Source organism: Ascaphus truei, chromosome 1 (assembly GCF_040206685.1).
Source record: "Ascaphus truei isolate aAscTru1 chromosome 1, aAscTru1.hap1, whole genome shotgun sequence".
Classification (NCBI taxonomy): domain Eukaryota; kingdom Metazoa; phylum Chordata; class Amphibia; order Anura; family Ascaphidae; genus Ascaphus; species Ascaphus truei.
Window position 1 is genome coordinate 234,427,450 of NC_134483.1, and position 16,197 is coordinate 234,443,646.

Below are 16,197 nucleotides of genomic sequence, written 5' to 3' on the forward strand. Positions count from 1 at the left end.
ACTCCATGTAAATGAAGAGTGTTCAGCCATCTCAACAAAACATTCAACATTGAGGGATTATCTCACTGTGATTTTTTATATTCTCCTTAAGTATAAAGTACCTAATATAATTATATATTCACATAGAGACTAAAACCACCTTTCTTACATTGTACAGTATTTACATATAATAAATATTATATAAAACTATTGGTACATCACTTAAATAATACAAGTCTGAAGAAGTAGAGAGAATCAGTGATAATGGATACAAAAATAACTATTAATGTCACCAATCTAATATCTTAGTGTTTAGACAGGACAAACAAGTTTGATGATCTTTCAATGATGAAAATGATAGGAGATTTTTCTTGAGTAGTTAACATTAATGAGAAAGTAAGAAAGATGCAAAATAAATGACAATAATAAAAATGTATGCTACTATAAACGTAGTGGTAGTCATAAAAAGTCAAATTAAACTATATAGTATTGCACTGGGCAGCATTCTCCCGAATGACAATTTACAAAAAAACACAACAAAAACAGCACCCAAGTGTAACCCCCTGCTGGGTTATTTGGTGTTATATAAAGGGTTAATGTCTGGTGGGTTGTTGCAAACTGGTGACCTTCATATATTGTTGTCAAGAGTTTAACTGAAATTTAAGCCATGCCCCTATTCTAGAAGTAGCTCACCCTGTCACATGGGGTGCGGTGAGTACTAAGGAGCCCAAACATTCCCTCTGTAGCCATGGTGGGAATAAAGGACCTCAGACCACAGGATTTCCCCAATAACACCAGGAGGATTCCAGTAAAAGCAACAGAGAAGGTGGTCTCAAAGTGTGTTTATGTAGTCGTGATGTGTTTAACTTTGTGTTAGATGAGCAGTCACATTTCTTATTTTCTTAGTAAGGTAAAGTGTTCCCAGTTAGAGAAGGCCTCTAATATCTTATGAAGAAGGTCTAGCTGTTATCTTTTTCTAATGGAGGATGTGCATGACAGTTCACAGTAAGGGATCCCTAAACCAATGTTCCTAAGAACTGCCTCAATTAAGGTTGCTCTAACACCAACCCTAAAGTATATGCACACCAGATTGCTTAGGAAGACTACTAGGATGTGTCAGGATGGAAGTTAGATCGGAACCTGTAATGAAGTACACCCTTAAACTTTGGTCCCGCTGCGTCCGGCGGCGTGCAGCCGCGTGCGCGTTACTCACCATCACCTGGTATCCTCCCGAGCAGGTCCCAGTCCCTTCTCCCTGCACGGCTCACTACACGCTGTGACGCGTCAGCCGCCAGGGGATGCAAGAGAATTGAGATCCAGAAAGGTGACGCATGACGTGGTGTGGCTGTGAGCCAATCAGTGCCGGGTCTGGAGCTGTCAGAGCTTTGTGGGGGGCGGGGAAGTGTGTGTGTGTATGGATGTGTGTGTATGGATGTGTATATATATATATTGTGTGTTGTGTGTGTGTTTCTTACAGCCCCTCTTCACCTCCCTCATTTATTTTCACTTTTTGCTGCCCGGGTCCCCCCTTCCCCCGATCCTTGCAGCTGCTGCCCGCTTGGGCAGGGAAGTGGGAGCAGGGTCAGTCAGTTGTTTGGGCTCCCCCCCCCCTCTGCCTCCGATCCTTGTGGCTGCTGCCCAGGCGGGAGTTAAGCGGGGGGGGGGGAGCGGGAGCATGGCTGGCACCAAAAAAGTCAGCTGCTGACCGCAGATCGCAGTGCAGTGACTTTCACGCGCCGCCTGTTTGCAGTGCGGGCGCGCTATCTTTGACAGTGGGGCCGTAGACTTAAGCTGAGTCTAGGACAGAACCTGGGAATTACTCCAGATCACTGAATTTATAGAAAAGCAGTTCCTCTTAATTGTAGGAAGAGGAAGGCGACTACAAGCCATGTGTACCTCCCCAAGGAGCTGTGTGGAGTTCCAGGAAAGAAACCAGTATGTATGAAAACCTGTCCTGTCAATAAAACTTGTCCTGTTTGTGAAAAGTTCATTTCGCCCTTTCTTACCACCCTGAAGAGCTTACAGGTGATCACCAGCCAGACAAACACCAGCACCCTGGGAAAAAGTTACAAGAGTCTATGCCTGTTTAAAACACTATGGGTATCATGCAGTAAGCGGCTGGAAAATGCATTAGCCAGTTTAGCAATTAGCCATGTTTTTGGCGTGTTAAACTGGCTGTATGTTGTAAGGGGCGAATCCCTGGGGAATGAATGCGCCACCACCATTTGATGAAATGGTGTGTAACCGGTGGCGGGACGGCTGCCTGGCGAGAAACTGCCGAGAAGCCGTCCCCTGCCAAGTTGTGTTTGCAGCAGAGAGAGATCCGCTGCTCTCTCGGCGCAAACATCAGCACAATAAAAATTATTTTAAAAACAACTTTTATTCATAGTGTACATGTGCAGGGGGTCTCCGGAGCTGAACCGCATTGATTTCAGGTCGGGGGACCCCCTGCTTCCCAAGATACAGACCCCTTTATGAGGTGCCGGTATCCCTCTGCATTTCAAGTTCCCGATCACGTGACCGCGGAATGTAAACAAAGCAGAGGTATACCGGCACCCCCTAAAGGGGCCTGTATCTCGGGAAGCAGGGGGTCCCCGGACCTAAAACAAAAGCGCTTCAGCTCCGGAGACCCTCTGCAGATCTACACTATGAGTAAAACACACATATCAATAAAGACTCGGTATCTGCTATGGTAGCGAAGCAACATTAATATTTATTTAATAATACTGTACAGTGAGCAGGGGGTCCCCCGAGCTGAACCACATCACTTTGTGGACCAGGGACCCCCTGCTTCCCGAGTTACAGGCCCCGGTATGTGTGATCGGATGGGCAGTGTCGCCGCCATGTTTATAGTGTCCCATACGCTACGTGCCCGCAACAAACATGGCGTCCACACTGTAACCGATGCCCCAAACCGGGGCCTGTAACTCGGGAAGCAGGGGGTCTCTGAGCCACAAATAAATGCGGTTCAGCTCAGGGGGCCCCCTGCTCCCGCACAATATTATTAAAATACATTAATGCTGCTTCATTACCATAGCGGAGAGCCGCTAAGGCAATAAAGGGGTTAACGCATAATAGCATGTTTATTGGGGACAAATGCCCCCAATAAACATAGCAGCAATACACAACATACAATACAGTAATGGGCAACATTACTATTATCCACAAATGGATAATAGTGCAGTTGTCCATTTAAAATACATACAGAACAATAAAGACATTAAATACATATAGCACTCACCCATGTGCGGCTGCCACGATGAAGGCCATCCTCATCTTCATCCTGCCCATGCCCCATCCGCTTCTGCAAAATAGACACAAGAATAAAAACATCCAATGTAATGTCCCCTAACCCCTTAATCACCATAGCGGTTATTAACCGCTACAGTCATTAAGGGGTTAACCCACCATCACCCACATACCCTCCCCCACTAACCCCCCCACACCCTGAGGCCTAACCACCCTCACCCACTATCCACAGGGGAGTCCTACCAAATACCCTTGGGGACAATACCCCCTCCCCCAGCACATACAGTACAATAATATGCCAAATAACTATTATCCACATAGGGATAATACATTATTTGGCCATTATTAAACACATTAAATACCGTAATAAAATAAAGAAAATTCTACTAACCTCATCAATAAGAAGGCTCCGTCGCCAGCATCATCCTTGGGGTCTGTTGCCAAAATAATAAATAGCCAATACATATCAATGACATTAACATACCAATGAACCCCTTAATCACCTTATCGGGTACTAACCTCAAAGGTAATTAAGGGGTTAAGCCATCCTGCAATGGCAACACCACTTATGCATAACATCCTCAATGAATTAAAAACCAATTTCCTAAACAAATCTCATTTAATCATTCAATCTAAAGCCTCAAATGCCACTTAAAACATTGCATTTACAGTGTATTCAAGTAGCATAACATGTAAGCTACATGTACACGCTGTAAATCAATGTTAACAATACAATAATCCAACTCAAATAGCCTGACATCACAAGAAGTATATTATGTAATGCAATAAAGTCACCATCAATGAATTAACAGACATGAATTACATCCCTAAACAATTAAAATACCATCCATACCAATTACACAATTAACTATAGCTATCATACAGAGAACAAGTTCAAAACATTCAAAAAAGGACACCAAAAATTACAATATACTAAAGCAAGCCTCTCCATAACCTACAGTACTGCATAGAAGCCCAAAAATTACATCTCTCTAATAATAAAATACATTTAACACATATCTATGCATAGCAGCATAGCAGCATAGCCACAATCATTTACAATACAGTAAATCAAGCTTTAACAACACTATCATTTCTTACCCTGTATGTATATATCTCTCTAGACATACATACATACATACATACATACAGTGGCAAGAAATGATACGCAAAAAAAAAAATTAACACATGAAAAAGCAAAAAAAAACACATTAACATTAAATACATTTCTTTATTTAACTTACCTTTACTTGACCCCACCGACTCCCGTTTATCAGCTTACTCATGAACCAATCCACAAACAGGAACCCATAAAATAAAAAAACATAAAATAATAAACATTAAAATAATAAAACACGACAATCCAGGGGTCTTCTAGTTGTAATCCATCTTCATCTGTATTCTTCTATCTTCTTCCGGGGTCTTCTTCCCATCTGCTGCCACACCCTGGTCTTCTTTCTTCAGTAGGAGGTCCTTCCTCCTCGGTGTCTTGCTTCAAAATGAGACGACATAGGCTTTTTTTTTTTTCAACTTTGTTTTTATTAGTTTTTTGTGCATACACATCATAGAGTACAGAATATTGTCAAGTGTTTCAGGTATACACCAAACTTACAGGAACACTTTACGAGTAACGGACGAACATTGGGGGGACCACAGGACAGGACACAGACAGACTGACAACATCTAGGGACAGGGCAAAAAGGGGGAGGATGGCGGGGAGGGGGGGTAGGGATGGGGGAGCGGCCTGGGAGAAGCGCTGATTCCTCGTTTCTCAGGAGTCCTTCACCACCACTGCCTTTGCTCTGCTCCAGTCCACCTCTCAGAGGAGCCCAAATCCGGTTCACATCAGTTTTTCGTTGATCGTTGAATCGATTCACCACTGTACCTCGGGGGGAGCCCTACTGTCCGATCGTCCCGTCCAGCTCCCAGCCCAACATCCAAGGAGAACCCACCTATCTCTATCAAAGCCATATTGTGGCCTCATTCATCCCCTGAATATCAGTCTGGGCAAGACATAATGACCATACTTTTTCAAATTTGTCGGCTGAGTCGTTAACTAAACTCGTTAACTTCTCCATTCTGCAAATGAACCAAATTCTGTTTCTGACTTTATCAATAGAAGGAATCGCATTCTGATTCCACAGTGCTGCGGTCTCGCACCTCATAGCGGTAGCAAAATGTGCTATCAGCTTGTTACCCGATCTAGATACCTCGTTTGTAGGTTTACCTATTAAAAATAGCCACGGGTCCAGCTGAATTTTGAGCCCTAAGAAGATCCTCTGCAGCCAATCTCGGATCTGGGTCCAGACCGGCACTAATCTCGGGCAAGTCCACAGCATGTGCACCAGATCCCCCTGTTCCCCGCACCGCCTGGGGCAGAGCGGGGAAGCCCCCCGGACGAATTTAGCTAATCTGATTGGGGTGAGATACCACCTTAATAATACCTTATATGAGTTCTCCTTCAATGTCGTGCATATGGAGCTCGAGGCCGCAGCTTTGAACACCGCGGCCCAGTCCTCATCCTCTAGTTGAGCCTGGAGATCCTCTTCCCATTGTGCCACGAAACGGGGTTTGACTGTCCTGTCTGAGTCAGTATTCACCACCTCTCTGTACAAGGCAGAGATCAGTCCCCGCGTGTCTGCTCCGCGCACGCAGAGCTGTTCGAATTTGGTCAGCGGTGGTCTCACCGGGTGTGCGTTATAAAATGCCCGGACCTGGAGGTACCTCATAAAATCAGTGTTAGGTAAGTCCGTTTCTGACTGTAATAGTTCAAAAGATTTGATCTTGCCTTTAACCTCCAGGTCCTTCAATCGACTAATCCCTAATTGCCGCCAGCGCGGGAAGCATTTTTCTGCCAGCCCAGGAGCAAAGTCCGGGTTGCCATATAAAGGAGCCATCAGTGTGTGTTTGGAGGTCAAAGAGCAGCTACTTTTAGAAGCCTCCCAGACCGAGAGTGAGTTGAGCACAGAGGACAGAGGAATGAGTATATCCTTCACCCGTGTCCTCGGGTACCAGATCAGGTCCCTGAGCTCAAGCGGGGCGCACACCTCCTTCTCCAGTGCCACCCTCCTCCCGGGTCCCCATGCCACAGCGTGATTTGGCACAATTGTGCCGCTTTGTAGTAGGATATGACGCTCGGAACTGCCAGTCCACCAGCTTCCTTAGCTTTCTGCATAATTTTTCCTTTAATCCGTGGTTTTTTATCTTTCCAATTGAGAAATAGCTTTTTGGAGCCCTGCAATGTCTGCTCTAACCACGGCAACCGGGAGAGTTTGGAACAGATATAGAATTCGGGGAAGGATGTTCATCTTGACACTATAGATCCTCCCCAACCAAGAAATACCATATGCCTTCCACTCCTGTAGCTCTTTTTTGAGAGTCCTCAACAGTTTGGGATAGTTAGCCAAATATAAGGAGCTCGTCTTTTTTGTGATCTGCACTCCTAGGTATTTCATGGCGGATGGGCGCCATCTAAACTCAAAGTTGAGTTCTATCAGCTTCTCCATTTCTCTTGGCATGTATAGGCTTAGGGCCTCTGATTTAGATTGATTTATTTTGAAGCCAGAGATCTGGGCAAAACGCTCTAGAAGCTCGAACAGATTGGGCAACGAGATGAGCGGCTTGGCAAGGGTTAGAATAATATCATCCGCGTACAGAGCCACTTTGTGCTCCTGCGAATGGATCTGTACCCCAGAGATATCAGCGTTACTCCGAATTTGTGCTGCGAGTGGTTCGATGCATAAGGCGAATAGCAGGGGCGAAAGCGGACATCCCTGTCTCGTACCACTTTTAATTGGGAATAGTTCCGAGGGGAATCCCTGGTGAACCACCCTGGCTGATGGTGCCGTATATAATGCCTTAACAGCCTGTTGGAATTTGCCTCCAAACCCAAATGCGCCAAGCGTGGACTCCAGGTATGGCCAATCAATCCTGTCAAAGGCCTTTTCCGCATCTAAGCTTAGGGCTATACCCCGAATCTCGTTGGCTCCCATAAAGTCTATTATATCCACAATTCTCTTAGTGTTGTCGGCCGCTTGTCTACCTCTAATGAAGCCAACTTGATCCGGGTGGATGAGCCCTGGCAGGATTACATTTAATCTATTGGCCAGTAATTTAGAGTAGATTTTTACATCTGTGTTAATTAATGATATTGGCCGGTAACTTTGGCAGCTAGTGGGATCCTTGTCCTCTTTATGGATTACTGAGATCGACGCCTGGAGCATCTGTCCCGGGAAGGGCTCTCCTGCTAATACTCCATTAAACAGCTGGAGCATGTGCGGAGCCAAAACTCCGATAAATTTTTTATAGTACAGGTTGGAGAACCCATCCGGGCCTGGGGCTTTTGATGCTTTTAAGTTTTTTACTACCGCCTCTAGTTCTTCCCTTGTGAAGTCTCGTTGAAGAGCCTCTCGCTCCCTTCTGTTCACTTGTGGCAAGGCTGCGTCTGCTAGGAATTTCTGTAGATTACTACTTGTCCTAGCATTGTGGACTACCTTCTCTCCATTACACTGGCGACACACTTTATCGCAGTGCGGCCAGATCCGCAAGCCGGGAGATTTCCCGGCTTGCTAGTGGCCGCCCCTCGGCGTGCCGCGCGTCATAGACGCGCGGTCACGCGTCTTCGGGAGCCTGCGCCCCCTGCACGCGCGTCCAGGGCTCCCCGAGGGAGCCCTGGTGTCCCGCGATCGCGGGACAGCGGCAGGGGGTTCCGGGGGACCCGGCGGACCCGGCAGCGGTAGGGAGAGCGCCCCGATCGGAGGGCGCTCTTCCGCTGCTTCGGCGCGCGCCCGTCACACTCGGGCGCGCGCCAGGCTACTGCTGCGGCACAGAACGGGCAAATGCTCGAATAAACTGTGCCGCAGCAGTATATAGCTGTTCGTAGAATTTCGCGAACTCCCCTACTATGACTTTAGGGTTTGAGGAACTCTGGCCTCCGGCTGTCTTAATAGATTGAATGTTAAAATTTGGTTTCCGATTACGGAGTCTGGTGGCTAGCATAGTGTCCGGTTTATTAGCTTTCTCATAGAACTTCCTCTGCGTCCAACTCATGTCCTTCTCCGCCCGGGAAGTAAGGAGGAGGTTTAGCTGAATTCTAACATCCTTCAACTCCTTCAGAGCATCATCTCTACCTGTCCGGTTATGTAGAATAGAGAGCTCATGTAACCTGTGATAAAGCTGGGATAATTTGGCTTCCTTTTTCTTTTTCCTATTTGCAGCTATACCGATTAGTACCCCCCGAATCGTGGCCTTATGAGCCTCCCATAACAGTGAATGGGACTCCACACTGCCACTATTTATCCGGAAATAATCTGATATTTCAGACTTCACTTTGTTTTGAATATCCGGGATTTTAATTATCGATTCATTTAGCTTCCAGTTTGCTCCTGGGCTGGCACTACCAAATTGAATGCATCTCAGCTCTACCGATGCATGGTCCGACCAAGTAATATCATGTATGCTTGTATCGGAAATTTGTGGGACCATTCTGCTCGATACAAAGAAGTGGTCAATCCTACTGTAGCTGTCATGTGGGTGGGAGTAGAAAGAATAACTGCGGTCTCCCTGGTGCTGCTCTCTCCAGATGTCCACCTGGCTAATCTGTTTGAGGCCTTTCAGTAGTGAGATATTCCCTTCTCTCTTATTGTTTTTCTGGGACGTGGACCTATCTACATTTGCATTCATGACTGTGTTAAAGTCGCCACCCAGAATTATTTGTCCCTCAGCCCATAACTGAAGCTTCTGAAAAAATGTGTTGTAAAAGTCTGGTTGACCTTCATTTGGCGCATATATACACACTAAGGTCATTCTGATCTGCTTAAGGAGCCCGATCAGTACTAGGTACCTCCCCTTCGGGTCCCTTTTAACCTTTTCAACCTGGAAGGGGGTGTGATTTTGAAACAGGATAGCTACACCTTTCTTTTTCTCCTCCCCTGATGCTAGGAAAAACTTTCGAAAGTTAGAATCGAGGAATTTCGGGTTATTGCGCGAGCTGAAGTGAGTCTCCTGGAGGAAGACCACATCAGCCCGTCTCCTCTTGAACTCAGTGAAAGCGACTCTTCGCTTGTGTGGACTGTTGAGCCCTTTGGCGTTTTGCGAGATAAAAATTACCTCCATTTTATGCAGCAGTGTCTGTGTGGACCTAATATGTAAGCCGATCTGATCTTACCCCAGACCCTGGACATGTTCTGTACGTGGACTTTGTAGTGCAGACTCCAGAAGCGCCTATTCAACCCACCGCCATTTGGGACTGGGGAGGGAAAGGGAGATAACATGAGGGAGGAATACAAACATATAACACATATAAACATCATGAGAACCGTATTGGTCCTAAGAGACCTCGGGTTCAATGCCCGGTGGAAATATTTTCTCCCTGGACCCCCCTCCCCCCTGGTCCATCTCCGTGGCTTCCATTTCCCGCCACGGATCTCCGGGTCAATGCCAGGTAGGTGGGACATGACCCCCCTCCTGGCGAAGACGCACATGCCTGCAGGCAGAGTGGTTGCTGCACTCCCCCCCGCCGGCCACTCTGTGCGTTTCAAAACCTAGCAATTAGCGTCACTTCTATTTATTTTTTTAACTCTTATTAACCTATACTTAACCTTTTAACTACCTTGAGCTCTACTCGTGAGCTCTTATTTCTTATCCGAAACTAAAACTACAACTACACACCCTGTGCTACTCCTGCCCTTACTACCGCTTACAACTTCTTCCTCTCCTTATCTACTCCCCTCTGCTCCCTGGCTCGGGCACCCTCTCCCTTTCCCCCTCCCTCTGGGGTCATACCTAACCACTCGCCGCCGCATACCTGTTATCCCTAACTTGAGCCCCCTGCTTGCATTGCTCCTTTAACCCTCTGTCCTCTCTCATGTCCCATTTTCCCTATATACTATACATACTGTGTATACTATACCGTACTACTATAATATACTATAGATAGACCAACTATATATGCATTTGCCATACTAACCCATTTGCCTCCCGGCACTTGCGGGGGCCTTCACCTCCCCCCCCCTGCTCCCCCCCCTCTGTCCAGAGTTACCCCCCCCCGAGCGGCCAGGCAGCCTCCTTCTGCACCGCTATCTCGAGTCCTTCCTGAGGAGTTCGGCATGCCCCGCGATCGCTTCCCTGGCGGTGGAGCTCGCGTGCCCCCGCCAGAGGAGACCGCTTCACTTCCTGAATGTCGCCTCTCCCCTGACGTCATCTTGCCGTCTGCCGGGTCTTTTAGCCGCGCCTCCCCTCCAGCTCTCGCGAGATCGGGTCCCACGACGTCACCGGTGTTGGCGTGTTGTGCTCATTCAGAGGTGGGCTGCCAAGGCGAGAGGGCTGGATCGGGGGAGGCTCCCTGGGCGGGTCCAGCCGGCAGAGCAGACATTCCCGCCGAAACCCCCGCCGCCATGGGAGATCTCGCGCCCTTCTGTCCTCCTTCCTCACCGATAGGTAAATAGCCGCCATTTTGGGGACCCATGTGCTGTGGCCATCTGCATAGGGCGCATCCATCTGCGGCAGCGGGACGACTCCAGAGCCTCGAAAGTCTTACGGTAGGGGGGATTTCTGCCTTAGCTTGTGTGTCAGGGTATGTTTAAACCGCGCAACGGGCGCAACTGCAGCTCGCGAACCTTATTCTGTCCCGCATTTATGGGTTTTTCCCGCTTCCCCCTTCCTTGCTCAATCTCCTCTCCGTCGTGGGTGAGGGACCCTGCTTCCCTGGCAGGGAGTCCGTCCTCTTCCCCTGCTGGGCTCCCTCCGCACCATTGTCCTGTGGCCCCCGCACCCCCAGTTTTTTTAGGAAGGCTGCACCTTCTGAGGGGTGCTTGAGCACCTGCGGTCTGCCGTTTTTGATGGCTACTAGGGCGAATGGAAATGCCCATCGATATGTCACCTCGCTGTCCCTTAGAGCCTTGGTAATATGCCCTACCGCTCTCCGTCTGGCCAACGTTAGGGGGGACAGATCCTGGAAGATCAGAAGGGTAATCCCCTCGAAGGTAATATGCGGGGTGGCCCGGGCAATTCTGCTCACCTCTTCTTTGACGGAGAAGTAGTGGAGCCGGAGGATCACATCCCTAGGGGGGTTAGAGGGCATGGGTCTGGATCGTAAGGCCCTATGGCATCTGTCCATTCTGAAGTCTGATTCCGTACTGCCTGGTAGTATAGAGGCCATCCAGCAGGACAGCAGTGCTTCTGGGTCCAGGATTTCTTCTGGGATCCCCCGGACTCTTAGGTTGTTTCTTCTATCTCTATTCTCCCCGTCCTCTTGTCTGGCTTCTAGCTCTGCCACTCTCTGCTCCAGCGCCTGCACCCGGGAGTTTGTCTCTTTGTGGGTATTGGAGCTAGCTTCCATGCGCTCCTCCAGTTCGTTGGTTCTTGTCCCTATTTGTAAGAGGTCGTGTCTGAGCCCCTCCACCTCTCCTCTGAAGAAAGATTTAAGATCAATTAATAAGCGTGAGATTTCTTTTTTAATAACTTTTGTTTGCTCTGCTGCCGCTCTTGAACCCTCCGCATCTTGGGCTGAATCTGAGTAAGAGACCGCCGACATCTCCGCAGCCCCTGCCTTGCTTTGGCCAGTAAAGTAGGCCCTGACATCTGACTTGCGTCGGGTCTTCTGTCTCGTTGCAGCCATCCTTTTTTGGGGCTTATTGGCTTGACTGGGAAGGGTTTAGACGGCTGTCGCTCTGTTTTTTTTTTCAAAATTGCTGGTTTTGATATTGATTATTTGCTTTATTGTGCCGGTGGTTGGTGGAGCTGTGTGTCTATGCAACCATCACCAACCAGCCGCGCATGCGCATCCGACGACATAGGCTTTTAAAGGCCTATGATGTCACATTTTCGTCATACTGCACCGACACACTTTATTCGAGCAAATACCCGGTATGTACCTGGCAGATACCTGGAATGCGCCGCTCCTCACCTCTGACAAGCCCCGTTGCATTTGCCTTCCCAGCCTGGGTTCATGCCTGGCTGATGGGCGGCTGATCTGTTAAATGATAATGATTAGGATTTAATAGGCTGCAATGCTTCGCGTGTCTACCAGATGGCATAAATTCATGAATTGTAATGCAGTATATATATATGTACTGTGCAGTATTGCAGCCAGCGGGAATAAAATGCTTCAATCCCTGCTTGGAAAATACCTCAATGCACTCGGGCAGAAAACAGTCACAAACCTCAATACACCCGGGTATACCCGAATTCGTGGGACTAGCCGAGCTCGAATAAAGTGTGTCGCCAGTGTATGGTTCCCACGGCCCTGATTGGGCCGTGAAAACCATGTGTTTTGGCCGATGTAAAAAAAAATGATGACGTCACTTAAAGGCAAAGAAAGCACAGCCAATCAGAATGGCTTTGCTTCAATTGCCTTTAAGATGACGTCATGAAATGAAACATGGCCACCCTCACATGGTACGGTAGCCAAGCAGAGCGTGGGAAGTCTATCCCTACTTTCAGCCACACACCTCCAGAGTTTTTAATCCCTCCCTAGCCAAGCGTCAATCGGCTGAGTCATCCTATCCTACCAACTCCCTCTCTCCACTGGGTCATTAACCTTCTGCATATTGCCATTGTGTTCTTAATCCGCCCATAGCCGAGCTACAAACACTCAGTATGCCTGCGTCTAATCACACCATCCCCCTCCCCCAACCCTTAGAGGCCTGTTGTTTGAACGGTAATGCTTTGGAAAATCCCCTTTCTAATTTGAAATGTAAATCTGATGTGCACAGCACTGTGAGAATTGAGAGTACACTGATACAGTATTTCATCAGGGTGTGAAAATATTTGTCAGTCACAATGGTTTACAGTCACATGTTTTTAATACAATACAGTACATTCTTTAATATCTTTAAAATAAAAATATATAAATCCTGGTATAAATCCTGGTAAAATATTTTATAAATAAATAAATAAAATAATTCATTGGTGCACTGTAGGGGTGGCTGTCAATGATTATGATTCGCAGGAAAGTGAATAAATATTTATTTTATTTTATCAGGAACCAAAAAATATAAAAATAATCAGGAATAATACATACAGTAATGCAGTCTTTATTAAGTTCTTTTGGCAGCTTGAAATTGGATAACCATTTGGAAAACCTTTGTAAAACATGGGGAAACATGAGTAATGCACATTTATAAGAATATTATTTAATACTATATACAGTACAGTACTGTAATGTACTGTATAATATACTGTATATACTATATACTGTATAGTAAAATTATTTTTTCTTTAGTCTTTATCTTTTCCTCATTCTGTCTGCAGTACAGTAGTTCATTGAGAGAGGAGAGGTTTTGTGTACATCATTGCTGCTGTTTATATACTGTACATTTGACTGTACAAGCAGATTTGACTGGACACAACGCCCCCATCTCCCTCTAGGCCACCCTTTTTCCTGGAACGACAAGAAAACAAAAAATTAGTGCAGTTATGTGCATACTGCATTATGGCATTGGGTGATGTGTACTGTAGTACTTTCTCTGAGAAAAAAAATTGAGCAGTTAGTAGGCAGTTAGTAGGCAGTTACTGTAGTACTGTCAAACTAGACTACTGTGCCATACTTACCTGTAACATACTGTACTTACAATACTACAGCACAGTACTACTTTCCTGATGCTTGCCCATTACGCGCGATGACAATGGGCAACACAGTGGCAATATGGTCTATATATTTATTGCAGCGTTCCACGGTGAGTACATCGTTCCAAAAACGCAGTATGCCTTTCACCAACTCGTCCTTTTTGGAGGGTTTCGCCACTTTCCGGATATGGTCCTTCAGCTGATGCCAGACCATTTCGATCGGATTGAAGTCTGGCAACCTGTCATTGGAAAGAAAGGACAATTGGTTTAAGAGCTAAAAACAGTGGGGAACAAAAATGGGACACGGTCTACTGCACTTACTCCACTGGCGTCTTCACCCAGTTGATGCCGCGCTCAAGGATATGCGCCGGTTGACGCAGTGTGCTTGGGATCGTTGTCCTGGTAGAAGCGGTGACCATTGGGGAAGTCACGTGTGATGTATTGCACTATGTCGGGCACAATGTTGTCTTGGAAGAAAGCTTTATTCATGATTCCTATAACAAGAAAAGAAAAGTGCTCAAAAAACTGCACAATAGTACAGTACAGTGCGTACGGTAAGGCAACACTAGTGAAGTACAGTGCATTAGGCGACATTATATTTGATACATTTTACCTTCAAAGATGACAATGCATCCCGGTCCACGCCTAGAGATGGCACCCCACACATGCAGCTTCACAGGGTGTTTTGGCCGCGGCTTCAAAGATAAGCGGCTTTTTGTGGAATGCAAATCTTGCAAATCTCTCCAGCGACACAGTAGACTCATCAGTGAAGATGCAATCCTGGAAAGTCTCCCCACTGTCGATCCATGCCTGGGCCTGGAGCACTCTTTTGATTTTGTTTTCGTCCCGTATCATGGTGTACGCTCTGTAATGACAAGGAATAAAAAAAATTAGCAGCACAGTGCAGTACAGTTTGCTAAACAACAGTTTTACCTCCTGTACTGTCCAGTACTAACCTCACACGACCATATTTCCATCCAATGCTGCGTCTCATCTTCTTTATGCTGGTCTCGGATACAGTCAGATTGTGCTTTTCCTGCAGAGTATTTTTACCCTTAATGCACTCCTCTCATCATTCTCCTCACTTATTTTGTCCACTACAACAGTTGTCTCCCTAGAATGTAAAGAAATTATATTGTTTTATTAATATGCAGCAATATAAAATGTATATAAATGTAATATTGTAATATACATTAAATATAAATATACAAAATAAATATACTGTTGTAATATAAATATAAATATACAGTACATCCTATACGTATATACCGTTGTAAGATTAATTGAAATATACAAAAAATGTATACAGTACTACTGTACTATAAATACAAATAGACAAAATATATATACTGTTGTACTATAAATATAAATATACAAAATAAATATACTGTTGTAATATAAATATAAATATACAGTACATCCTATACAGTATATACCGTTGTATGATTAATTGAAATATACAAAAAATGTATACTACTGTACTATAAATACAAATAGACAAAATATATATACTGTTGTACTATAAATATAAATATACCAAATAAATATACTGTTGTAATATAAATATAAATATACAGTACATCTATACAGCAGGCATGTCAAACTCGCGGCCCGCGGGCCGCATGCGGCCCACACCGAGTATCTGTGCGGCCCACCCAATGTGTCATGGTTACGGCGGTGGTGAAGAGGATGCCGCAGCTGGTAAGTATTCTCTGTGTGAGTGAATGCTGCCAGGTGATTGGATGAAGGGCCGCATGGGTTTGAATGAAGGAGGCGGGACTTAGAATGCCGGCCGGGATGCAGGGTATTGGTCGCAGGCAGGTCAGAGGGAAGCCGGGGGCGGGGCTTCCGCTTTGTGCAGAGCACACGGTGAGTGTGTCTCTGCCTTCCCGCTCCTCTGCCTGCTGCGCGATGTCCCCCGCCGGGCGGGCAGCCAAAGGGACCCAGGGTAGAGGCGCTCACCCCCCTTGCCGCTGACCCCCCTTGCTGCTGACCCCCCTTGCTGCTAACCCCCCTTTGGCGCTGACCCCCCTTGCCGCTAACCCCCCTTTGGCGCTAACCCCCCTTGCCGCTGACCCCCTTGCCGCAGACCCCCTTTGGCACCGACCTCCCTTGCCGCTCACCCCCTTTGGCACTCACCCCCTTTGCCGTTCACCCCCTTTCTGCGCCCCCCCCAATGCTGCTCACCCCCTTTCTGTGCCCCCCCCCTTGCACCCTTGGCGCTCCCTTTGCCCCCGGTCCGCATGTTGCGGAAGATGGGCGTGGGGGCTGGCAGTGGTGGTGTGCGATCGCGAGGCTCAAAAAGCAGGCCTTTCTTCTGTCCCCCGCCCCCCCCATCCATCCATCCGTCGCTGTTCTCCACTTTGTGGCGGGTGTGGGGGGGGAGTGTTTGGGGTGGGGGGG